At 34.3% G+C, this 26,878-nt stretch overlaps 1 protein-coding gene across 1 annotated transcript in view; it reads right to left on the bottom strand.

Annotated features, from left to right (window-relative positions):
• The window catches only part of LOC135953365 (uncharacterized), a 165,802-nt gene that overhangs the window by 16,951 nt on the left and 121,973 nt on the right, over positions 1–26,878 (bottom strand). The gene's annotated exons all lie outside the window — the stretch shown is intronic.

Below are 26,878 nucleotides of genomic sequence, written 5' to 3'. Positions count from 1 at the left end.
CTTCTTTTTTGTCTTTGGAAAGAAATCGCATTGAGTAGATGCAGAAAACTTTTTTAATTTGAGTCTTCCATCGACAAGCGGTATGAAAGCATGGTATTGAGCAGTGCCATCGATTGTTACCGCAGCATCGAATCTGCTCTTTAGTGTTTTCAATGTTTCCTCATGATCCTCTTTGCTACTAAAAACTATTTTAGTTTCTTTACAATAATTCTTTGCCCAATGGAATAAAGCAGTCGCATCTAAGATGCGATCTTGATGAGAGCACTGGAGGCTATACTTCACTGCATTTTTTTTGAGGTTTGCTCCAATACCATCACATGCTCCTTTACCATGAGCAGTAGGATGAAAATGCCACTCAGCTGGCATTCCAAAATCTTTTTCATGAGCTGTAAGATTTGCGAAGCTACTTTTGTTTTTAAAATGTTGACGAGCTCCGTCCGAAACGTAGTATTCCTTTTCTACTGTAAATTTTGATTTTAGATAATTAAGTATTATCTTCTGGTACTCATAAACTGCAACGGTGTCATGTTTTAAATCGTCGGATATGATTGCCATACTTTTGTGTTCCAGGTTTTCTTCTTTCATGTAGTCGTTATTGAAGTGGAATGCTTGTATGGAATCCTGAAGAACATATTTATAGTTCTCAGCGAAATCAAATGAAATAATGAATTCACCAGACTTCAAATGTGTTTTCAAGTCCTTGAAGAATGACCACTGCTCTTTGTCTAAAAAGTCATGGGTTCTCAAATTTAGCAATCCTCTACACAGTTCTTCCACAAAATCATCCACATTTAAAATTATGGTTTTCAGTGTGCATCTTTCAGTCTGAAGCCAAGATTCAAATTTTAACTCCTCAATACATTCTCGATCAAAAGAGTTGATTAAATTTTCTTTGATGGATGTGGTTTCCGGGCAATTCGAACATTCACCTAAGTGGCAAGAAGTTGTAGCATTAGGGCACATAGTCAATTTAAGGCAATCGCGGTAATGGTGTAAATCTTCTGATGAATCATCTTTTAAGTAATTTAAGTTGATTTCCTTCAACATCAATTTAACATTTTCATGGTAAATACAAACACATACTGTGTGAGTTCCGCTGCTTCCTGCCAAAACGCAATGTTTTGGCCTCAGTTGTGTAAATTTTGTGAATCCAATTTTGACATCCTCGTATTCAGATTGAAATGTGGCTATTATCGGTCAGTTGTTGTGGTTTTTATTTTTAAGGTTTTAGAAACACTTACACACAAATATGAAAAAAATCAATTTAAAAACATTTGTCTTGAGTTACAAAACATTTATTTTGATAGATATCCCACTCGCATCCCACTAAGCGACCAAAAAGGTTTTAAAGGAAAAGACCTAAGCTTTCTTTTGAGAAAAAAAATTAATAAAAAAAGAGTCCATTTTGGAAAAAAAAAGTCAAAAAGGTTTTTGATTTTTCAAAAAAAAGTAAAAAATTGTATGTCTTGAGTTACAAAACATTTTTTTTATAGATATCCCACTCGCATCCCACTAAGCGACAAAAAGGGTGTTAAAGGAAAACACATAAGCTTTCTTCTGAGCAAAAAAAAAATTAAAAAATGGGTCCATTTTTTTAAAAAAAAGTCAACAAAGTTTTTGATTTTGCAAAAAAATTCAAAAATTTTAAAAAAAATTCAAAAATTTTAAATTTTAAATCCCACTCGCATCCCACTAAGCGACCATATAGGTCGCTTAGGAAAAAACCTAAGCTTTCTTAAAAAAAATAAAAAAAAAAAATAAAAAGGGCCCATTTTGAAAAAAAAGTCAAAAATATTTTTATTACATTTTTTTAATTTTTTTTTTCGAAAGATTGCATAAATAGCTATCTAAACTATTTGGGACACATTTTGCTAAGAACAATAGGTAATAAGTTATATGGATAAAAAAAACACCTGTTTGGCCAAAATGTCAAATTTTGACCTCCTATAACTCAGAGAGTTCTTGACCGATCTTGTTGAAAAATGGTGTCCGAATTACTATCCAATAGAACTAACATTGGTGCAAATTTCATCGCGATCGGAAGACATCGATTTCAAAAGTTGGTTCACTTGACGTGAAATGCCCCATATACCAAACGAAACAAAACACCAAAAAAAGAAAAAACAAAATACGCAAAGCAATGAAACTAACACACATCCAAACATACGTTTTGTTACTTTTTTGTTAAAAAAAACAATATACGCAAAGCAATGAAACCAACACACATCCAAACATACGTATTGTTGCTTTTTTGTCAAAAAAAAAAAAACAAAATACGCAAAGCAATGAAACCAACACACATCCAAACATACTTTTGTTGCTTTTTTGTCAAAGCATGCAATAAATTGTCTTTTTTTGATGAAATTTTCAGAGGTTGTCTCGGATTTTTGCTCATATCTCCGTTATTTTTGCTGATTTTAAATAGCAAACTTCTCGAAAGCATGTCTGACAGAATTATTGAAAATATGGATCCCGAAGATATCTGGGGTCTTCAGAAAATTGATTTCAACTAACAGACGGACATGGCTTAATTGACTCCGCTATCTATAAGGATTCAGAATATATATATTTTATAGGGTCGGAAAATTATATTGTGGAAATTAAAAACGGAATTACAAACTTATATATACCGTTCTCACGAAGGTGAAGGGTATACAAATTATAGACAAACAAAAAAATTAGGAAGTTTTGAAGATTAGCCACGTGCCGGAAGACCAAGACGCCGTGAAGAAAGAACCCACAGTCTGGAGTGAGAGTTAGTACCGGTACATTTCGTCGAGCGCTACACGCAAATGGTCTATATGGTGGAATTCCAAGAGAAAAGCCCACATTTCCAAACGAAATAAAGAGCGATGTCGAGAATTTGCAAACAAGTATAGAAAACAAGAAAAATCGTTTTGGAATAATGTGCTGTTTAAGGACGAAAGCAAGTTTAAGAGTTTCGGAAGTAAAAAAGAAGTAAAATTTGTACTATTCACCGTAAAGCATGGTTGTGGTACGGTGATGATGTGGGCGTGTATGGCGGCAAGTGGCGTGGGAAAACTAATATTTATTGATATTTTGATGAACTAAACCGATTACCTAAACATTCTAAAATAAAACTTGGAACCCAGCGTCAGAAAATTAAATCTAGACCGAACTTGGAACTTACAACAGGAGAAGGATATCAAGCATTCCTCTAAACATGTTCAAGAATTGTTGTTTTATCATACACCGAAACAATTGGACCACCCCCAGAGTCACCGGACCTTAATGAGAGTATTTGGACAGACAGATCAGAAAAATAAATATTACCAGCAAAGACTCTCTAAAGGAAATCCTGCAGGAAGAGTGGTCCAAAATCCCAACAGAGGTAACATCAAAATTGGTAAAAACAATGCCAAGGAGGCTTGAAACTGTTTTAAAAGCCAAAGGATGTAAAATAAAATACTAAACACGTTTTTTTCTTTTAATTTCCCTAAAATGTACACTTTATTTTGACGCGTTAAAAATGGAGTATTTTTGTTGCTGTTGAACTAATTTATATTTTTGTTTATATAAATAAAGAAGTGGCCCCTTAAAATCGGTACGGATTAAAGCGAGCACAACTTTTAAATGAAGCAACATATGTTAACATTTTATACATGAAAATGTAATTTATTAAGCTTTAAAAAATATAACTGTAGGTTTATGTGTCTTTATTTCGAATAAATTTTCTGGCTTTTCTTTCTTTGCCTTCCATTAATAGCTGCACAACTTTCCCCCCAATTCTACTGTTATTCCAGCATATTTATTCCACTTTGTTCTCATCAAAATCTGGTTATTTAATGTACCTGCACTCTTTTTCAATTTACGTTTAACAATTACCCAATATATCTTAATTTGAAGAAGATTTGGGCAATTTGTTTAATTGATGTATTTTGGTCTAACATCAACTTTATTCTTATTATAACCACTTCATAGTTTTATTTGAGTAATGACAACTTATCATTGAGTAATGACAACTTGGCTAAAACTTTTATCAGATGTGTGATGTCTTATAAATGACAGCAATTGCTTTTCCAAACTCTCTTTTTGTATATAATTCTGATGTAATTTGTTAAACATTTCTGAAAAGCTTGACTCTTCAAACCGCAGCTGCGGATTGCTTGAAAAATTTATTTTTTTGTTCAATTTTACGTATTCATATTTAAAGGGCAAACAACCTCGAGCTGCCGAGACGTAAAATTTTTGACATGATGACTGCCGAAAATCAGATTTTAGGTATATTTTAAGCCGACAAAGTCGGATTAGTTATTTGTCCACAATTGCATCTCTAGTGTCACTAACGTGGACATCAAAGGTTGGAAATAAAAACAATCGTTTAAGGATTACTTTAATTTAAACAAAAATAATAGATTTATTAATTCATTTGTCCGTACGAATACGTTTTTAAAAATAATTATGTAGAATAAAATAAAAATGTAGGATGCTTCTAGACTGTTCGTATCGCGCGCTCTACTCTACTACTACTACTACATAGTCTACTTTCGAAAATAGAAAAGGAAAAGTTAACAACTATGCACAGTTGTATTTTCACAAGGTGACAGCTCGGCCCATTCTGATCCTAAATCGTCCTCGATTTCGCAAGATGACTCGTCAAGAGTGGAGCAACTGCTGCACCAGGGTTTGATCTTCTCAGCTGTATAGACTGAAGAGAACTTTCGGTTCGTGATTTGAATTCCGGGAATGTCTTTGAGAAGATACCTGTCATTTCCCAGAGCTTTGGTAATAATGTAAGGGCCTCGAAATTTTGGCTCAAGCTTCCTCGAATCGCCTGTAGCGGGGGTCTCATTCTCAATTACCACCTGACTTCGTCATATTTTCTGGGCGTTGTGTGTTTGGAGTTAAACCGCTTTTGCCATTTTTCTCGTTCTTTTTAATATTTAATATTTATTTATTATTATTATACAATTATAACTGAGCCCAATGGGCAATATATAGTTAAAAATTTTTAATAATAATGATATAATAAAAATTTAGAAAACTTATATCTAACCTTAAAAACTAGGGTATACAAATATTAAACAGAAAAATAAATAGTATAGATAGAGATAAATAAAAAACCAAACCAAAACAAATCTCAATTGCATACTGTATCAATTAGTTATACATAGTTAATAAAAATTATTATTTTCAAGATAATTAAGAATTTTGCTTTTGAAGGTATTATACGAATATTCAAATGTTTTAAGAGAATTTGGCAAACTATTAAATATCCTAGCTACTCTTTTTTCTACTTTTTGGACATTCTCTACTGCAGGGATACGTTTGTCGGCCATTGGGAGTTCGTTCTCCACAATATCATCATGGATGGCTGCTACTAAATGATTATTTATCACATCACGTAGATTAAAATCGAATATAAGTTCGTTGGGCGTAAAGCCAGTTGTTGAGTTCCTTTGAGAATTTACGGACCATTGAAGATCACGTAATGTCAGATCCCAGTCCTTTGGGTCTGCGACTGTACTACGAATGTACGAAAGAATGGTCTGATTTGCACGTTCGACCTGACCGTTTGCACTTGGAGTGCGGACAGCAGTTTTAATATGCCTTATCGAATAAAAGCAGTTCCCCGATCGCTGACAATACACTTAGGGAGACCAAAGTAGGTTGTCATTTCATTCAAAGCGTTGATGACCGGAGCTGTTTTTGTAGTTCGTACTGGTTTCGCAACCTAGTATTTGCTAAATGAATCGGAAATAGCCAAAATGTAACACTGTCCCCTCTTGCTTCTCGTAAAAGGACCCATGTGATCGATATGGACCTTCTGGAACGGAATTGGCTGGACGTCACTATAATGTAATTGCGCCTCGGACTACCATTACGGTTCTTATTGTAGCAACGAGCGATACAGCTGGCGATGTAGTCCTTCGTATATTTACGGATTTTCGGAAACCAGAATTTTTGTTGAATTCGCTGAATCGTCTTATCCAATCCGAAATGACCCATGTCGTCGTGAGAGTATTTCACGATTCTCCATCGGATGTCCTTTGGAATTACTAATTTTAGACCATCTTTGTCCTTGTGATAAAGTCGGTGATTACGTAAGGAGTATTCCGATCTTATATGTTTCTCCTGGTCTGACTTTAGTTCTCCTATCAGTACAGCCATTATATTAATAAGTTTTTCGTCTTTCAGCTGCATAGTAACGACCCAATCGTCCACCTCAACGGTGACCTTCATAATAAACCCAGCTGGTTCGATTTCGTTTGGCAGGTTATCTGGGGCACGGCTTAAGGCGTCTACATGTGCCATACGGCTACCTTCACGATGTACCAGAGTGAAATCATATTCCAGGAGCCTCATCCACCATCTAGCAATCTTAGGTTTGAGTTCCTTGTGAGTCTTACACTGGTAATGGCTGAACAATCATTCACCAAGCGCAAATGTTTACCCAACAGATAAATCCTAAAACGGTCAAGCGACTCCAAAAACGACGAGGACTTCAAGCTCGTAACTGTGATATCGACTTTCGGGATCAGTACAGTGGCGGCTATAATAGAAGACTGGTTTCCATTGATTACCATCAACAGACTGTAATAAAATACGAGCAAAACCTAAACTGCTGGCATCCGTGTGGACCTCATGCTGCGCGTTACTATCGTAAAGTGCAAGAACTGGTTGATTCGTGAGAACTTCAATAAGTTTTTCAAACGATTTTTGTTGATCTTCACCCCAAACAAAAACATCATCCTTTCGTAACATCATCGTAATCGGTCTCGAGATCATTGAATAATCCTGTACGAATTTTCTGAAAAACCCCGTTAAGCCTAGGAATCTTCTTAGCTCGGTTACGTTCTTCGGTGGACTGAAATTTCTAATTGCACTTGTCTTTTCGTAACCCGACCGTATACCATTGCCATCAATTATATGTCCCAGGTAGGAAATCCTCGTTGAAAGAAAAGAACATTTATCGAATCGTAAGGTGAGACCACTTTTGGTCAAGATGTCCAAAAATTCACCAAGACGAAATAAACCTTCTTCAATCAACTTACTCGGCAGCACAATATCATCCAAGTATGCTATAATTTCACCAGGTTTCATTCTGGATACAAGCTTATTCATGACAGATTGAAAAACGGCTGGGACATTCACGAGACCAAACGGCATTCGGTTGTATTCAAAATGTCCATAATAACAAAAGCGGTGTACTTTTTGGACTCTTCGTCAACTTCTATCTGATGATATCCCATGCGAAGATCTAACGTCGTGAAATATTGGTTGTTGGCAAGTTGAGCAAATTGTTCCTCCATAATCGGCATCGGGTAAGGTGATTTCTCCGTAAAAGCGTTTAGTCAACGCACATACGGTGTTCACCGTTGCTTTTGTTGACCAGAACTACAGGTGATGCGTAGGTTGAATCGGATGGACGGATGATTTCGTGTTCAAGCAGATCATTAGTGATGTTCGTCAATATCGAGCGTTTTGCGAATGGAACAGGATACGCTTTCGACTGGATGGGTTCATCAGAGGTAAAAAGAATCTCAATTTTACAGACGTTGCACTTTCCGAGATCAGAAGTATTTTCCGCAAAGCAACCACGATGTCTCAGAAGTAATTCCTTCAACTTGTCCCGCTCGGACGACGCTAGCTCCTCTGAGCCTTGAATACTATCAAGTTTCTCAAGACAACAGACATCGTCTTCGATTATTAATCGTTTACCCTTACCACATAAAACGTCTCTACCCAACAGAATATCCTCGCTTAAAAATTCATCCTCGACGACAAGTAAATCAACACCAAACGAATTGTCATCAATCACCAAGACAGCATGTACTTTACCCGTACATTTGTATTGTCCACCACCAACACCTTCCAAAGACACATTCGTTTCATCAACATTCCCGACTGTATGAGCATATGATCTACGAATCAATGACCGGTTACTACCAGGATCTACAAATGAATTTGATTCGTGTCCGTTGACATTAACATTTTTCACGATATCATTTTCAACTGTCGGTACTGATGTTGTGTCAATTTCATTCAGAGATGTTCTCTGCGTTGATTTTTCAGGGCATTTATCTACCGTGTGTGTAGTACGTTTACAGTTGGCACATCTGGGTTTCTTAGATGGCTCAGGACAATTTACAGAAAAATGTCCTAGTTGTGAACAGTTGTAACATTTTACCTTGCTCGATGAAGACGTAGTATTGTTGTTCACTTTAATACCTTTCGTACTGTTTACACTGTTCGCATTTGACGCCGTTGGTTTGACATGCCTTTGTACTGTTGCGTTCATGACTTCATTATAGTTGCAATAACTAATAATGTCTTTAAGCAGTTGATTACACGAATCATATTCATTCGAACCATTTATTACGTGTCTAGCTATGGCGGATTCGGGTAACCCACCTTTGAAATAATATTCATGCGGTGGTTCGTCAGAACGTCGTTTTGTGTGGCACATTTTAATATGAATATCGGCCGAATTATCTAAGAATAAGGAAAATCTCTCAAAAATTTGTACACAAACTGTTGCCATGAACCAAAAACTATTTTTAACGAGTCAACCTAATACATTGCAGGGCCCTGCATCTTCTGCTGTACCGCAAATATTAGATTTTGGTCATTCCACCCGTAAGCTGCCCTTAACACGTTAACACGCGTAACGAACTGAGAATAATTTACAGATTCCTCCATTGATGGATTGAGTTCCGGTAGAATTGCTATCATCTCTCTTACGTCATTATATGGGCTAGAAATATTACAGTTGTTAGGCGGCAAATATTGTTGTTGTTTTCACAGACGTTGAACGTTGACGCCGGGTACTGTCGTTGACTACCATAGTGCATTGGGGCGCAGTTTGACGATGGGCCTGCAGCATGAGCACCTGTTACGTAGCACGTAGCTTGTTGTGGCATCTGTATGTTGTTTGCAGAAAACGTATATTGTTGATCAATAACACGAGGCATTGTGGACGAAACACAAACTGGCGGCTGGTATGCATTACCACTTTGCGAAACATATTGTGAAGTCGGTAGCTGTCTGGCGGAGCTAGAAATTACGTGTTGTGTTAATGAAGGCAACATTTCAGGCTGATGACATGAGGAGCTTGCAGAAATAACGTGTTGCGTTGGCGTTCCCAACATTTGCAATTTGTCCGTATTACATCCATTTGCGGCTGTGGTTATTGTATCGACACCACTAAACGAGTTGCCTGACATAACAACAGGGGGGATATTTCCGTATGAAATAGCAACGTTTGTACTGCGCACTGGAGAACCTTCGATTGAAGCAAATGTCTGCATCGGCGAAGACGCTTGCGACGGTTGGAACCGCATTGACGTTGCACGCATATCCGCTAATGTCTTCTCCAACCGTAGCACTCGTTCCGTCATAGTAGGTAAATTACGCAATTCACCAATATCCTCCAGTCGTTCAATTAATTGTTTCTTATTTACCGAGCACGACACACCGACTTCTCTACACTTCGCCTGTTTATTCTTAACCGTCATACCATGTAAGTTTTCCATGTTCGTGCGTTTCGTTTAAGTTCGTTGTCTAATTAGATTCCCAATTAGCGTTCGTATTTAGACTTATTGGATTTACTATCCCACTTCTGAAATAATGTCACTAACGTGGACATCAAAGGTTGGAAATAAAAACAATCGTTTAAGGATTACTTTAATTTAAACAAAAATAATAGATTTATTAATTCATTTGTCCGTACGAATACGTTTTTTAAATTAAGTATGTATAATAAAATAAAAATGTAGGATGCTTCTAGACTGTTCGTATCGCGCGCGTCTCTACTACTACTACATAGTCTACGTTCGAAAATAGAATAATAGTATAAAAAGGAAAAGTTAACAACAATGCACAGTTGTATTTTCACAGGGTGACACTAGCTTTTTTTCCATCCAACTAAACATAATGACTTGCAATTCATTGTAGAATAACGGTAGATTTGTTATTAAAAACATATGTAAATCTTTTTCCATTTTGATAACAGGGGGCGTTGTTATGATTACTGAAGTGCGTACCGATTTTAAGTGGCCACTTCTTTATTGTAAGAGAACAATTAAATATTTTGTTAAATATTAGAACTTGAAAAAAATTTGTTTTTCAATATGTAAATAACGCGTTTTAAATGTAAAAACAAGTTGTACACTTTCTTTTGACGCTGACTGTACATATTAATTATAATACAATAACAATAGGTGTATAACCTTTTTAAAAATAAAAATTGGAAATAATAATTATTCTTAATAAATAAATTTTTTATCGAATAAAAGTTATAACTATTACGTCCTTGCTATTAAGTCTCCCTTTGTGCATTAATACTAATTCAGGATAACATGTCTCCAGTTTCGTGTTTATTGGTTCATTGTATTGTGGATTATTTTTTTTTGGTTTTTAATAAAAATAGCTGATGGCAAAGCAAAACGCAAAAAGCCAGGGTATCCCACACAAAGGAAAAAAAACACGGGAAAACGTTGGGCATTGAAAAATGCCTACTTCCTCTAGTATAACACTGTTAGTGACTAACGGTTGATTATTTCCTAAAACTTAAAAACGATCTCGTATGTTAGCTTCCTTAATGAAACTAATTAACTGAGAGTATATACCGATGTCATGAGAATTTAATAAGTCAAAAAGTTTAGTAAATTTACGAAATAATTGGTGTTTAATTCTAATATCATTGAATTCAGAACAGTGAAAGATAAGATGCTCAGAATTGTCGATCATGTTACAAAAATCACAAACATCAGACCAGGTAATCTACCCTCTTATTGAACCAAACTCCAACATGGGCAGGAACCCATAATATATGTACCTCGAGGATATGAGAATCAACTATAGAATTAATAATATCCGATACTATAAAGTTCCTCGAACTAGCACGTCCCAACAAAATACACGCATTTCTACTATCAGTGTAAATAACAAGACGCGAGTTATTATCCTCAATGGCTATATTAACAGCCCTTTTGATGGCAATTAATTCTCCAGACAGTGATGAAAGTCTCTCACGTGAACTGTACAAAAAGAAACGTCCAGTGAGAATATTAAAAACAGCACATCCAGTGCCATTGTTCATAATCGAGGAGTCAGTAGCAACCAAAGTAAAATTCCTCATTTTATAGAAATCAACCGACGAACGATAGTGAGCTCCAAGGACCTCCTTCGACATACCTCTGTTCCTGTTAAAGGATGACTCAATAATAATCCTAATCTTGTTACTAGTGCCACATTCACCAAGTGACGGAATAGAGTCAAAAATATCCTTGTATTTCCCGTAGACAAAAGAGTAACTGTTCTTTAGATATGAGGGTGCCGCTCTAATCAAATCCATAAGAGACGGGTTATAACACGCAACCTTTAAAACCTCCTTGGACGCAAGATAGACCGATCTAAGATGAGATGGCAGTTCGTTGGCCAATACATAAATGGCCTGTATCGGCGTGGAGGGACACAGTCCTAGACAACGTCTTAGACTTGAGTTCTGGAAGGTCTGAATCTTCTTGTCAACATAACTAGGGGCGTGGGCAGAAGTAGACCTCGCATACTCAATCTTACTCTTTATAAAAGCACGATAAAATCTCAATCCAATCTGAGGCCTTAGACCTCCTCTGATGCCCGATAACTTCTTGAGAAGATTGGTAGCTGAAGAGGATTCCCTCAAAACACGATCATAATGATCATTAACAGTCAAAGTATTTCTTATGGTCAGACCAGGGTACACTTAAAAAGGTGACTGCGATGAAACAGCTGATTATTTTTTATTTTTTCGTAGAATATTCTTATTGTCAAAAGTTGTTATTATTTTCATTTTATCATGTCAAAAGTTTTTATTGTTTACATTTGAAATTGTGAAAATTGTGAAAAAATAAATCTATGGGGAATTTCACGTCAAGTGAACCAACTTTTGAAATCGATGTCTTCCGATCGCGATGAAATTTGCACCAATGTTAGTTCTATTGGATAGTAATTCGGACACCATTTTTCAACAAGATCGGTCAAGAACTCTCTGAGTTATAGGAGGTCAAAATTTGACATTTTGGCCAAACAGGTGTTTTTTTTTATCCATATAACTTATTACCTATTGTTCTTAGCAAAATGTGTCCCAAATAGTTTAGATAGCTATTTATGCAATCTTTCGAAAAAAAAATTAAAAAAATTTAATAAAATATTTTTGATTTTTTTTTTTAAATCAAAAATATTTTTAACTTTTTTTTTCAAAATGGGCCCTTCTTATTTTTTTTAAGAAAGCTTAGGTCTTTTCCTAAGCGACCTATATGGTCGCTTAGTGGGATGCGAGTGGGATATCTATCAAAAAAAATATTTTGTAACTCAAGATTTAAAATTTTTGAATTTTTTTGCAAAATCAAAAACTTTGTTGACTTTTTTTAAAAAAATGGACCCATTTTTTAATTTTTTTTTTGCTCAGAAGAAAGCTTATGTGTTTTCCTTTAACACCCTTTTTGTCGCTTAGTGGGATGCGAGTGGGATATCTATAAAAAAAATGTTTTGTAACTCAAGACATACAATTTTTACTTTTTTTTGAAAAATCAAAAAACTTTTTGACTTTTTTTTTTCCAAAATGGACTCTTTTTTTATTAATTTTTTTTTCTCAAAAGAATGCTTAGGTCTTTTCCTTCAAAACCTTTTTGTTCGCTTAGTGGGATGCGAGTGGGATATCTATCAAAATAAATGTTGTGTAACTCAAGATAAATGTTTTTAAATTGATTTTTTTCATATTTGTGTGTAAGTGTTTCTAAAACCTTAAAAATAAAAACCACAACAACTGACCGATAATAGCCACTGGAGGGGTGCAATATGAGGCCGACCGCTTTAATTTTCCACCCCCAAAATTTGTCTGAGTTTTGTATCTTGCGGCTTTTTTAGTCAATCCTAGAGGTAGTTTTCAGCGCACGTGATTTTCATTGTTAAAATATCAGGTGCCCCAGAAACAAATTTTTGGAATCAAGTGGAAATATTTGATGGCCCTTCTCCGAAGTACCAGTTTATTTATTATTTTATGACATTTGACTTTAAGAAGTGGGTGGAGAGGTAGAAGTTGACAGGTAGGTTATTTATATGGTGGTTTATTTTTATTATTATTTGTAACATTTGATTAAACTAGGTAAACTTAGTATGTATGCATCTTTCAGTCTGAAGCCAAGATTCAAATTTTAACTCCTCAATACATTCTCGATCAAAAGAGTTGATTAAATTTTCTTTGATGGATGTGGTTTCCGGGCAATTCGAACATTCACCTAAGTGGCAAGAAGTTGTAGCATTAGGGTACATAGTCAATTTAAGGCAATCGCGGTAATGGTGTAAATCTTCTGATGAATCATCTTTTAAGTAATTTAAGTTGATTTCCTTCAACATCAATTTAACATTTTCATGGTAAATACAAACACATAATGTGTGAGTTCCGCTGCTTCCTGCCAAAACGCAATGTTTTGGCCTCAGTTGTGTAAATTTTGTGAATCCAATTTTGACATCCTCGTATTCAGATTGAAATGTTGCGAATAATTCATTCAGGTTACAGAGAACCATTCTCTTCTGCATTTGAACTTTCTTGCCATCGATTCGTACAGACATCCAGTCTTTCATCCCTGGCATCAGGCGACTCATATCATCTCGCTGATAAAACTGAGTTATTAGAGATTTAGTATCGCACTCCAAAGTTTTTGCCTTCTTTTTGTTTGGGAGTGTGAGAATCCCATGCTCAGCAACCAATTGTTTAGCAATTCTTGCTTTTCGTTGAGACGTTCCAAACTCAGTCATTGTTTTTGCAGAACTCCATGTTCTTGGAGCAAGCGTGAGAAGTTGAATTCTTTCAGCTTCACTCTGTGACGTTTTGTATTTCTCTTTTATTTGTTCAAGAACTTCTACTGCATCCTTATGGTATTGGTTTCGACACTCATTCGTTGAATTTGAAAAGTTAGAATAACCATCATCATCAACAGTTCTGTCTTCATTCTCGGAATTTCTTTTGTCTTCATCTGGAATAACTTCAACGCAAGGCTCATTACTATTCAAATTCGGTAATTCGTTCAACTTTCCGAGCTCTTTCCTGCATGATCCACAAATTTTCAATCGTTTTGACAGCGTAGGGAATTTTTTTAATAAGCCGTCGGAAATATTTCTCATATCTGATGATCTGTGCTTCATTTTGTTAAAGGGATTAAAATAAAAAGACGAATAAATTTCATTTTCAACCTTAGCCTTTTTAGAAGTCGTAGACATTTTGAATTTTGTAAATATTTATGTAAATAACACACGTCTTAACTTTAACGCTGTTTCTAAAAAACTGATTTCCGTATGTCTTCAGAATGACAATAAATAGTTTTTTAAGATCATATAGGTAGTACGTTTTAATGAATGAGTCTAAAATATTTTATTAGGGTCAAGAAGGGCTTACATACTAAAGTACCTAGTTTAACCAAATGTTACAAATAATAATAAAAATAAACCACCATATAAATAACCTACCTGTCAACTTCTACCTCTCCACCCACTTCTTAAAGTCAAATGTCATAAAATAATAAATAAACTGGTACTTCGGAGAAGGGCCATAAAATATTTCCACTTGATTCCAAAAATTTGTTTCTGGGGCATCTGATATTTTAACAATGAAAATCACGTGCGCTGAAAACTACCTCTAGGATTGACTAAAAAAGCCGCAAGATACAAAACTCAGACAAATTTTGGGGGTGGAAAATTAATAGCGGTCGGCCTCATATTGCACCCCTCCAGTGGCTATTATCGGTCAGTTGTTGTGGTTTTTATTTTTAAGGTTTTAGAAACACTTACACACAAATATGAAAAAATCAATTTAAAAACATTTGTCTTGAGTTACAAAACATTTATTTTGATAGATATCCCACTCGCATCCCACTAAGTGACCAAAAAAGTTTTAAAGGAAAAGACCTAAGCTTTCTTTTGAGAAAAAAAAAATTAATAAAAAAAAGAGTCCATTTTGGAAAAAAAAAAGTCAAAAAGGTTTTTGATTTTTGAAAAAAAAGTAAAAAATTGTATGTCTTGAGTTACAAAACATTTTTTTATAGATATCCCACTCGCATCCCACTAAGCGACAAAAAGGGTGTTAAAGGAAAACACATAAGCTTTCTTCTGAGCAAAAAAAAAAAATTAAAAAATGGGTCCATTTTTTTAAAAAAAGTCAACAAAGTTTTTGATTTTGCAAAAAAATTCAAAAATTTTAAATCTTGAGTTACAAAATATTTTTTTGATAGATATCCCACTCGCATCCCACTAAGCGACCATATAGGCCGCTTAGGAAAAGACCTAAGCTTTCTTAAAAAAAATAAAAAAAAAAAATAAAAAGGGCCCATTTTGAAAAAAAAAGTCAAAAATATTTTTGATTTTAAAAAAAAAAATCAAAAATATTTTATTAAATTTTTTTTCCAAAGATTGCATAATTAGCTATCTAAACTATTTGGGACACATTTAGCTAAGAACAATAGGTAATAAGTTATATGGATAAAAAAAACACCTGTTTGGCCAAAATGTCAAATTTTGACCTCCTATAACTCAGAGAGTTCTTGACCGATCTTGTTGAAAATGGTGTCCGAATTACTATCCAATAGAACTAACATTGGTGCAAATTTCATCGCGATCGGAAGACATAGATTTCAAAAGTTGGTTCACTTGACGTGAAATGCCCCCTATATATTATATTTACAAACGTTTTTTTAAAACACATATAATATGGTTAACTGTGCCCTGTGTAACAAAAAGGCACAGCCAGGCAATGGCACATTCTTCACCGTTCCAAAAGATGAGAAGAGGCGGATGAATTGGAGTGCAATTTGCCAAAAGCGACTATACCCAAGTTCTCGCATTTGCGTGGATCATTTCGATTCGTCCCAACTAATTACGGCTGGGCGAAAGCAGCTCTTATTACCAATAGCGGAGCCAAAAGCACCACAACAGTAAGTAAAACCGAATGAGCCTATATTTATATGTTGAATTTCATGGTTAAAGTCATTTTCTGAGGGGCAGGTAGGGTCATTTACGGACCGATTGATAGAGATTTTATATCCTATACGACTTATTTGTGTAAAATTTTAGCATTTTACACTGACATTTGTAAGCTAGTATGTGGGTTAAAGTCAGTTTTTGAGGGGGAGCTTATATGGCAAGTAGGGTCAATTATGGACCGTTCGTCACAAAATTTAGTAGATAGATTTTGGATCCAACTTTTTCAGTTATTTATTCTTTAATTTAGAATGCCAAGTTTCATAAATAATGAAAACATTGAGCCAACCAATATGGAAGTAGATGAGTTTGTATATTTAAATAATTCAAGTCTTCCATGTACAGCCAATTCTGTACTTTTGGAAAAAAATTTGTTGAATAATCCAGCTTGTTTAACGAATGACCTGTTTGTCTCTTGGACAGCAAATGCTGTACCAACAACAGTAGTACAAACTTGTAAAACGTTTGTAAATCAAGAAACCCAAACAGAGTAAGACGTAATACATATGTATATATAAACGTTTGCAATTATATTTTAACATAATAAAAATTTAATGTTTTAGCCCAGACATTTTTGCTGCGGAATCTGCAAAATATGTCGAAAAAATTCGCACATTAGAGAGGGAGAACAAAGATTTACGGGTTGAACTTCTCAAAACAGAAATGGCCAATGATGGCATAAAACAATCCGTAAAAAAAATATTTACTGAGGGCCAAATAAGAAAGTTGGAGGGGTCGAAGAAAATTGTGTGGAGATGGGCCGATATCTCCAATGCAATTTGTTTGAATGCTGCTGGGCCTAAGCTTACAACCACCTTTATCATAAAGGATTTCCGTTACCACACGTAACCACACTACAGCGCTGGTGCCAAAAAATAAACATTTCTGAAGGAATTCTTTACACGTCGATATGTTTCATAAAACAAGCTGCAGATCTGGCACTCGACGACAAAATTTGTATCCTTGCGTTCGACGAAATGAAAGTTGCAGAAAGTTTTGAATACGACTTCATTAATGATGTCGTTAGACAGCCCAAAAAATATGCGTGGAAATCGTGGAAATCGTGGAAACAGCCCGTCTTCTACGATTTTGACTGCAAAATGTCTAGAGAACTTTTGTTAAATATCATTTCAGAAGTCTCAAAGGCTGGGTTTCCGGTGGTGGCAGTGGTTTGCGATATGGGTCCCACTAATCGTAAGTTGTGGAGTGATTTGGGTATAACAAAAGGTAAGTATTTTGAAGCACAAGGAACATGTAAAACACACCACACACCACTTTTTAAATATGGACAAAGGCTCATTCGATTTTTGTGTTCGACTATGTACAAGGGATTTTGATATTACAACAACTGGTCATCTAAATAATAACCGGTAATTAAATATACAAGTGTAGTATAATCGAGTTTTAGATTTATTAAGCTTTAAAATTCAAATTAAGTTAAGATTCGGTTTTAAAATTTCTCGATTATGCACGTTATAATCTTTTACAAATATTACTTAACATTAAGTTCACTAGGATTTGTTTAAAAATAAGAATAAAATATGATTAAGTTTTGCACTACACTATAATAAGCTCTAAGATACACAATAAGATTATACACTAAGATAATATTATTTGCTGTTATGGATCGTTATTTATTAAATATATTTTATTCTATTTTCCCTTTATTAGATAAGCCATGGTTCCCTCACCCTATAAATTCTGAGGATAAAGTTTTCACTTTTGTGGATGTTCCCCATTTATTGAAATTGGTAAGGAATCACTATATAGATACCGGCCTAATATGTAACGACGAGCACCTAACACCGCGCACCATCGCTGACGTTTTGAAACATACTGGTAAAAGTGATGCATCCATCACATTTAAACTTAATGATGAGCATCTCTTAGTCAAAGGCACAGGTAGTGATGCATCTATTTACTTATTATATACAAAAAATAATAAATAGCCAATTAATTTACAGGTAGACAAAAGGTAAAACTGGCTGCTCAGTTATTTTCAAATACAACTGCAAGTGCAATCCGTCGTTGTTATGCGCACGGATTAGATATTTATAAACCAATTGAAACTGCTGAATTTTTTCAGACAATTAATGATTGGTTCGACGCCCTTAACTCGTCGATGAATACGTTTGGACTCCCTGGTAAAGTAAGTGATTTCTTTTAAGTTTTTAGATAATATTAAAATAAACGTAAATACCTATAGGAACCATACGGGAATGATTTGGAAAATCAGAAGGAAAAGTTAGATAAACTAAATCAAATTATGTCCGTCCCAATCGTGCCAGGAAAAAAAAGCCTTGAACTCTTCCAAAAAGGCATTCGTATAACTAATTCTGCCTTAGTAATGTTCCACGAATATCTAAAAAAGTTTGGCATGTCGTATATTTTAACGAACAGATTGAATCAGGACATTCTTGAGCACTTTTTTGGAGCGATTCGAAGCAAGGGTGGATTGAACGACCATCCTTCTCCGCAAGATTTTAAGTATAGGCTAAGGAAGTATATATTAGGTAATTTTGATATTACATTTAATGCTATATAACCCTTTATACCATTAAACATTTAGCCCGAAATACCGAACAGTTAAGTGGCAGAAGGAATGTGGAAAATGACGAAACGGAATGGCTCAACTCCACGAGTAACAATTTAAATCGCTTCGAAAGTTTGCCAGAAGTTATCTTCGAATCGGAAGAAGTCCTCACTGATGATTTCGAAACTTCGGTACCAACCCCATCACAGATGGAAGACCTTGACGGCGAAGATTTAGAAGACATTGCTATTCTTCAAGAGGATGCTCTTGAATATATATCCGGTTATATGATTCGAAAGCTAAATCTTGAGGAATACCAATGTCATGAAAAAACATTCACTTGGGTCGACGAAGTTTCTAAGGTTCATTAAAAAAACCATCCACCTATTTATTGGAAAAAGTGAAGCAGTTAGAAAAGGTATTCTACCGAATCAATGGTAGCGAAATATCCGACTTGGTAAATCTTCGCCAGCATTTGGTGGACCAAAGCTTGTCGATAGACCTGCCGGATCATGTAAAGCAATTCTATTTCAAATGTAGAATATTTTTTCGCATACGATATTTAAATAATCGCCTCAAATTCGAGAAGAAAGCAAAAGCAATAGCCTCCAAAAAAATTAAAAAAATTGTTTTATAAATGTATGTAAGTATTATTCATTAATATGCATACGGAATACTCAGAGTTGGAAGATAAAAACATATCGTTACAAAAACAAGTCTCAAGTTTAAGAAGTTCACAGGTGGGTAACGATTGAAATCAAACTTTTTTCCTTTAGAATTTAACAATTTACTTTTAAAATTTTAGGTTGAGTGTGAAGGTATAAACATGAGATAAGACGTCTAACCGATAAATTGGAATTGTTAAAACACAAATTATAATTACAAATATTAAAACTCAATTTAGATTGATCTTATGTAATGTGCGAAGTTTTGGAAAACTTAAAATGTTGTGTATAAGTAGAGATAAATTGAAAATTGCAGTGACAACAAACAAATTTTAGAAAATTAATAAAGATGAAATATATTTTTGCGTATAAAATTTAATGGATTTTTTTGAGCTTTACTATGTTTTTTAAATAATTTATTTATATAAACCAGTAACAAATTTAATCATACAGACCTTGTTTTTAAGGATTAATAATCTTTCTTCAAGATTGATGTTTTTGACAACCTAAATAAATGGTGGTTTTAAAAATATATGAAATTTTCTATATCAAATTTCGATTTGTTATAAAAATCGCTTCAAAGGCATACATATTTCCGAAACTAGAGGAAAAACAATAAGTCTTAGATCCCGTCCAAAAAACGACAACTACCACGATTTTTTTACTTATTTTTCACCAAAATATTTTTTCGCAATTTGTAGATGATTGCAGTGGCATGATCCCAGTTGAAGAAGTTTCAGATGTCCACATACAATATTGCTTTAGGTCTATTGAAATTAATGTTTTAAAAACATTTAAAATACATATATCATAAATCTTTTATTAATACAAAGTCATAATTTCATAAACACTTTTCAATTACAATAAGTATAAATTAACCTTTACAAACTTACAAAATTTAGGCATTATTTAAATACTAAGTACCCGTACTTCTGCGCAATCTCTTTGTAAACTATAATTCGAAATTATCTTCATAATTGTCCTTAAACAATAAAATATTTTTCAACGCCTCTTTATATTCATCCTCATCTAAGCCACATGCTTTAAAACGATGCAACTTAGCTATTTTTATTCTCTTTGCCTCCCGGTGTAAAGTTTCTAAGGTGTCACCCAACTCACTGGACGATTGTATGGCGGCTACACAAGGAACCGTATTGACCATGTCATCTTTAGCGCGTTTCTCATAGGGATTCACAAAATCTGAAAAAGTTAGGTTGTCCCCAAATATTTCACATGGATAGGGAATACGTATAGGCATGGCGGCTTTAATGAAGTAACATGAGCCATAACATTATGATTACAACACTTTAAATACAATTGAAATATTTCAGATACTGAATCACAGCGGTATGCTGCCATGCGCATTTCGGTTTCAATGAGGTAAAGAACCTTCGAATTTATCCAAGCAATCAATACGATCCATTTCATATTCCATATTAAAGAGGAAGATTTCTCTCGTAGTATACGAGTAGACGTACGACAAATAGTGCAGGAAATTTTTTATCACGATTAAAATAAACTAATATCAAAATTATGCTATTTTTATGAAATAGAAATAAAATTTGTTGATAGAAAAAACAAAAACATTTTTTGTTTTTATAACAGCTGATTTTGACAATAAGCAGATTCTAGAACAAAAACAAAATATATGTTGTTTTTGTATTGTTGTAGTGATGCAGTCACCTTTCTAAGTGTGCCCTCAGACCAAGAAACTTAAGCGAATTCACCTGGGTAATAGAACAACCATCCACAGTGAGTCCCATATCAAAATTAGCCCGTCTGCCAAAAAACATACATTTGGTCTTTGATGGATTAATACGCAAATTAAGGGAGGAACAGATCGATCGAAATTGACCAACTTTAGAATCAAGGTTAGATACCGCCTGGTCAAAAAAGGAATCAAAGGAGAGAATCAGAAAATCATCCGCATACTGAAAAACCAGGGTCCTATCATCCTCAAGAGAGTGAATACCAGCAGTGTATAGGTTAAAAAGTATCGGACTGAGGCAACTTCCCTGAGGAAGTCCATTAAAAACACTGACGGACATGTTACCCATACACAGCTCCCTTTCAGAGAGAAAACATGATATCCAATCAATCAAATCCAACGAAATAGCCTGACTGAGTAGAATGTTTCTTAGTATGGAAACATTCACACAGTCGTAGGCATTGCTGATATCGATAGATGCCAACACAACTCTCAAACCCGTTGACTTGAGATATGACACCCTGAAAAGAAACTCATTCAAACACGTTGTCGTCGACATTTTCCCTCTGTAAGCAAAAGAACGAGCGGGTAAGACTCCCAAAGCATCAACAGTCGTAGTCAACCTTTTCTTTACCATCATATTCAACAACTTCAAAAAAAACTGAGATAAGAGCAATCGGCCTAAAGTTCCTAAAATCATCTAGTGGTACATGCCTCTTGGGAATGGGAACAACCTTAATCTTCCTACAATGTGGATGCAAAGTACAATCAAGAAACAATATATTGAAAACGTGTAAAAGAGTGAACTCCTTAATGAGAAAGGTGTAATATTCATATCAGATGTTTTGTTTTCTCTACTTCTAGAGAAATTTAAGATATTTTCACCAAAAACGCTGTAAATCACGTAAATTCAAAATTTGCAATATTTTAAAAACGTCAAATGAAGTATTTACATTGCTGTAGTTAGATTTAAATGTGTATTAAAAAATAGACTAATGACTGTCTATTTTTTAATACGCATTTAAATCTAACTACAGCAATGTAAATACTTCATTTGACGTTTTTAAAATATTGCGAATTTTGAATTTACGTGATTTACAGCGTTTTTGGTGAAAATTCTTAAATTTTTTTTTAAAAACACTATTATTTTACAGAAAAAAATAAATTTTTACAAACATATAGATTTATTTCTACATTATATATCCAGGAATTGTCTATGTTGCGAATTTGAATACTAAAGTAAGCAAAATACAGCACAGTGTTGTAATTAATTTTCGCTGATCTTTTAACATATATTCGTCACAAATGTAACAAAACATATTAGGATCTTTAACACAGCATCTCATCTTACTAGCCATAATGAAATAATATAACAAGAGAAATTATATTTATAAAAAAAACAGGTGTAAAACATTCATGTTACGAACATTTATATAGTTTTTTTAATATGAAATACATATGAAAAATACTGTAAAACTTTGAGTTATTTGCCAAATAGTTTAGTCTATTTTCAGCGAATTTTCAATATTTTTATATAAATTAGTTTATTGCGTTTTTAATTTTAGTCTCCATTTATGAAATAACCCAACAAAAAGAGAAAAAAATACAGAATAACCAAAAAAATTAAAACCGCGATATCTTAAAAACAAGAGCTCCTCAAAAAAAACTAAATATAGTTTTGACTATGTAATGTCCCATACATGTTTTATCAAAAACATTTTCCGTGGCACCAAAATGTCAATTTTGTTCCTCTGTGTTATTCACTTCCTCTATTCTTTTTTTGTAATCATCACTTCTAGCTTTCCGAGCCGCCAATTTCCAGGCTTCCGAAGCATTTACAGAATCCTCCAGATTCTCCTGTGTTGGATATTTAAGTGCCTTACTCTTGCTGCAATATGTTTCCTGAAGAGACATGAAAGACCACCATTCCACCAAGCCTTGGGCACAAATTTACCGGACTTGAATGTTGCATTAGAAATTTCATTCCTAAGGGAGTTCATAATACAATCCATATCTGGTTCCAGTTCTATTGTCGACAGATTCTGCAAGAGTCTGCGTTTGGAAAGAAATTTGGTCGGTGAAACCGCAACAGCACCAATCTCAATAATAATAGGAAAATGTTAACCGCCAGACCACATGGGACAAGTTCGCCATTGGACTGACATAGAAGATAGCCTAGCAAAGGTCAAATCTAAAACAGTCCCTCTGTCGCTATCTAAATGAGGAAGAAAAGTGATGGAACCATCATTCAAACATACAAAATCTGATCGACTGAAAATGTCTTTAAAACAACATCCTCGGGAAGAGTCCAGCCTGTCACCCCAAAGGGAATTACGAGCGTTGAAATCTCCTCCCATTATAACATTGCGCATGCCCTCAAGAAAAGACAATAAACGCGACAATTCAGCTGCACAAGTACCAGTGGATAGACTGGGTGGAAAGTAGATCGATACAAAAGTAAAGTTTTGGTCCAAATTAAGGGTTTTTACAATAATCACATCCAGATTGGTTGAAAAACCTATCCTTCTGGCACGTATAGATTTCCTGACGCATATGGCACAACCGCCATAATTATCAGGACGAGTTTTGGAAAAATATTGTAATTCAAATATTTACAGTTGGGATCTGAATCGTCAACTTTAAAAATCTCAGAAAATAAACAAACATCAACGTTATAATTGTTGATGTAAAACTCAATGGAAGACTTGTTTGATCTTAAACTCTGGACATTGTGCTGTAAAATCTTCATTATTAATTAGAAGGAGAAGACGATGGATCACCAGATGTAAGTAATTCAGAAAGAGCATTAGATATTTTATTGTTGAAATCATTAAGTACACGAAGGTGGGAACCACTGCCCTCCTTGGTAAAGAAATCCTTAACAAAAGACGAGAATTCGGCAAAGATTTTTCAAAATCCGAAACCTTAGCTTTATTCTCCCTGTAAATCACCGGCATTGAAGGATCTGTATCAACAGGTTGAAGAGGTACATAAATAGGTACAGGCCTAGGGGGTGGAGGCTTCGCATACACTACACGATTATACCTCCGTCTGGTAAGAATCCTATTAACTTCCTGATCCCTATCCTTCACAGGGGTAGACTTAGCCACCGGTAGGGATGGGAAATTCCCATCATATTCATTAAATATATCAAACCGATTAGTCGAATAAGATTTTATCACCTCAGTTCTAGAGAGGCGTTTAATGGTCATAATTTTCAAATTATCGTCCGCGCGCCATTTGGGACACAATTTCCTATCTCTGCTGGAATGAGATAGACCTCCACACAAAAGACACTTCTTAATGCAATTGCCATCACAAATCTCATTAGAACAATTCAAACATCTTTTCTTGGAACGACAACCTTTAGATGTGTGACCAAGGCGACCACAATTGTGGCATTGTCTGAGTGGGGGATAGTAAATATTAACTTTAATATGTGAAAAATCTAAAATAATGTGCTCCGGAATGTTGCCTGAGCGAAAACCAATCTTCACAGAGTACGTTGGCGTTTCCTTACCACTGTCCTTATCCTTCTTAACAAACCTCTTATCAGACACAATATCAACGTCAGAAGTTGCAGACTCACAAATATAATCTTCCGACAACTCCAAAGGAATGCCATGAATCACCCCATAAGAATAAACAAAGGTATCTGGAATAAAAGCCTTCAAACCAATCTGACTCAAATCCTTACCAACAAATTCATTAGCATTAGCAGCAGAATCAAACTTAATGCGGTACAAAGTTCTACCTACAGGAGTGATAAGACGAATGCCATTAACTCTTTTTCCTTTCTAATCTTCTGATATAGAAAAAGAGAATTACGAATCTTCTCATTGCCAGGGTCAGCATTAGAGGAATCAACCAAAACTAAGAAATCACCCTCATAAAAAATGGTAAAAATTTTGTCTAGAAATTATAGTGTCACCCTGAAATACCCCAGATTGTCCATTGGGTACAACCTCAACTTCATTACATACCTCCGGAACTACATCCATTCTCAAAAACTGAGGTACAGTGTCATCTAAATCCGTCAGGGAAGAACTGAGATCAGATGGAATTGACGAATTTAATGAGGTTACCTTGTTGTTCTTGGCCAAAGGTGCCGCGACATCAGGATTAGAATTTGTCCTCTTCACATTACCACGCGACTTTCTAAAATCAGTAATCAAATTCGATTGAAAGAAATTTTCGAAATCCGGCTGTGATGATGTGTGAGCAACAGGGGACGCAGCGTCGTCCCCCATCCTCGAGATTTTTTTAACACGCAACTAAGATATTAATAATCACGTAAAAATTAGAAAAAAAACACCAATTCAAATCGAAATTACAGATCTTTATTACTTTGTAGGAAAATTCCACAGTAAAAAGTAACTGTAAACACTAACACGCTTTTTATTTTTTTTTTAATTCTCTTAAAAGTCAACCGTACGCCACAAGCGAATAGAGAGAAGTGTATTGTGGATTATAGCTCATTCGAAACGTATTATTAGAATAAAAAGTATCATCAAGACATTTTGTATTCCCACTCAGCATCATGAATGCCTAATTTCATATTTCTGTGTCCATTACACTGTACAACACCAAAAAAAATTACAAGGTCAGACCAATAAATTTTGATAGAGACAAAAAATAAGACACGTGTATCGGCGTTTTGAAAGTTTACATCTGAATTTCATTTGAGGGGGGTTAAAGTTTCCCAATTCTGGCACATTCTTCTTTTTAATCGGCATAAGAAACCATGTGATCCTTACATTTTAGGTATAAAATGTGTTATGTAAAATTTTACGGAGAACATTTTTGTAGAATATGTTAACCCTCTAAATCCTCAAGGCGTGGGTCTTTTTTGTCCTTCTTTTAAAAAAGAGCAAAAAACATAATTAAAACAGGCAAAAATATTGTCCGTGAAATTTTATTATAAGTCCCTGAATACACCAAAACGGAAAATTCAATCAGAAAGACAGAAATAAGACACAACAAAAGAGAGCTTAGGGTTAATTTCGCTTTTATTAAGAATCTGGATAGGAAGTATTCATTAATTACATTTTTTTAGCTCTAGGCAATTCCACTTCATTAAGATACAATGTCCAGTATATTTTAGATATAAGCGTTCTTCAATGGGTGCGCATTGGGGATATAACTAATTTTGAAAATGAAAATAATTTTTTTTAGATCATTTGGAATCAAAAACAATACACCAACATCAATTTCTAAAATAAAACAAATTTTGCTATCGAAGGTAAAATAATAGAGATATTAGTGATTTTTAGTTAAATTTTAACTATTTTTTTCATGCTAAATTTTGGGGGTACTTTAAAATAAAATTCTTAATAAGTAAGAAATTAACCCTAGGATTTATAGGGTTAGCATATTCTACAAAAATGTTCTCCGTAACATTTTACATAAATTTGATGAACACATTTTATACCTAAAATGTAAGGATAACATGGTTTATTATGCCGATTAACAATAAGAAATTGTCAGAGTTGGGAAACTTTAACCCCCCCTCTGATGAAATTCAGATGTAAACTTTCAAAACGCTGATACATATGTCTTTTTTTTTGTCTCCTCTATCAAAATTTATTGGTCTGACCTTGTAATATTGGAAAAAATTTGATTTTGTTGTATAGTATAATCATGTGTCTCAATTTTTATTTTTAGGTTTATTATTATAAAATAGTCAAAAAGTACCATTACAATAAACCATAACCATAAATCATCTAGGTACATCCTTATAAAATATTCAAAAAGTATTATAGTTGGAAAAAGTACCTGTGAGTTCCTTTTTAGATTATAACTTGGTCAGGAACATATGTGTTTAATTTTCAGCTTATAGATTCATTATTATAGAAATTTCAAAAAATACGAAGAACGAAAAAATACTAACAGTTTAGGTTACCTCAATATCATTCCCTTTATTCAGAAGCATATCAGCCAACTATTATGTATATAAGTAAAATAATTTAATATAATAAAAAGTACCATTAGATT

This window comes from Calliphora vicina, chromosome 3 (assembly GCF_958450345.1).
Source record: "Calliphora vicina chromosome 3, idCalVici1.1, whole genome shotgun sequence".
In the NCBI taxonomy this organism is placed as follows: Eukaryota; Metazoa; Arthropoda; class Insecta; order Diptera; family Calliphoridae; genus Calliphora; species Calliphora vicina.
Note: the sequence above shows the minus strand (reverse complement) of the source record. Positions and strands in the feature narration are given on the sequence as shown.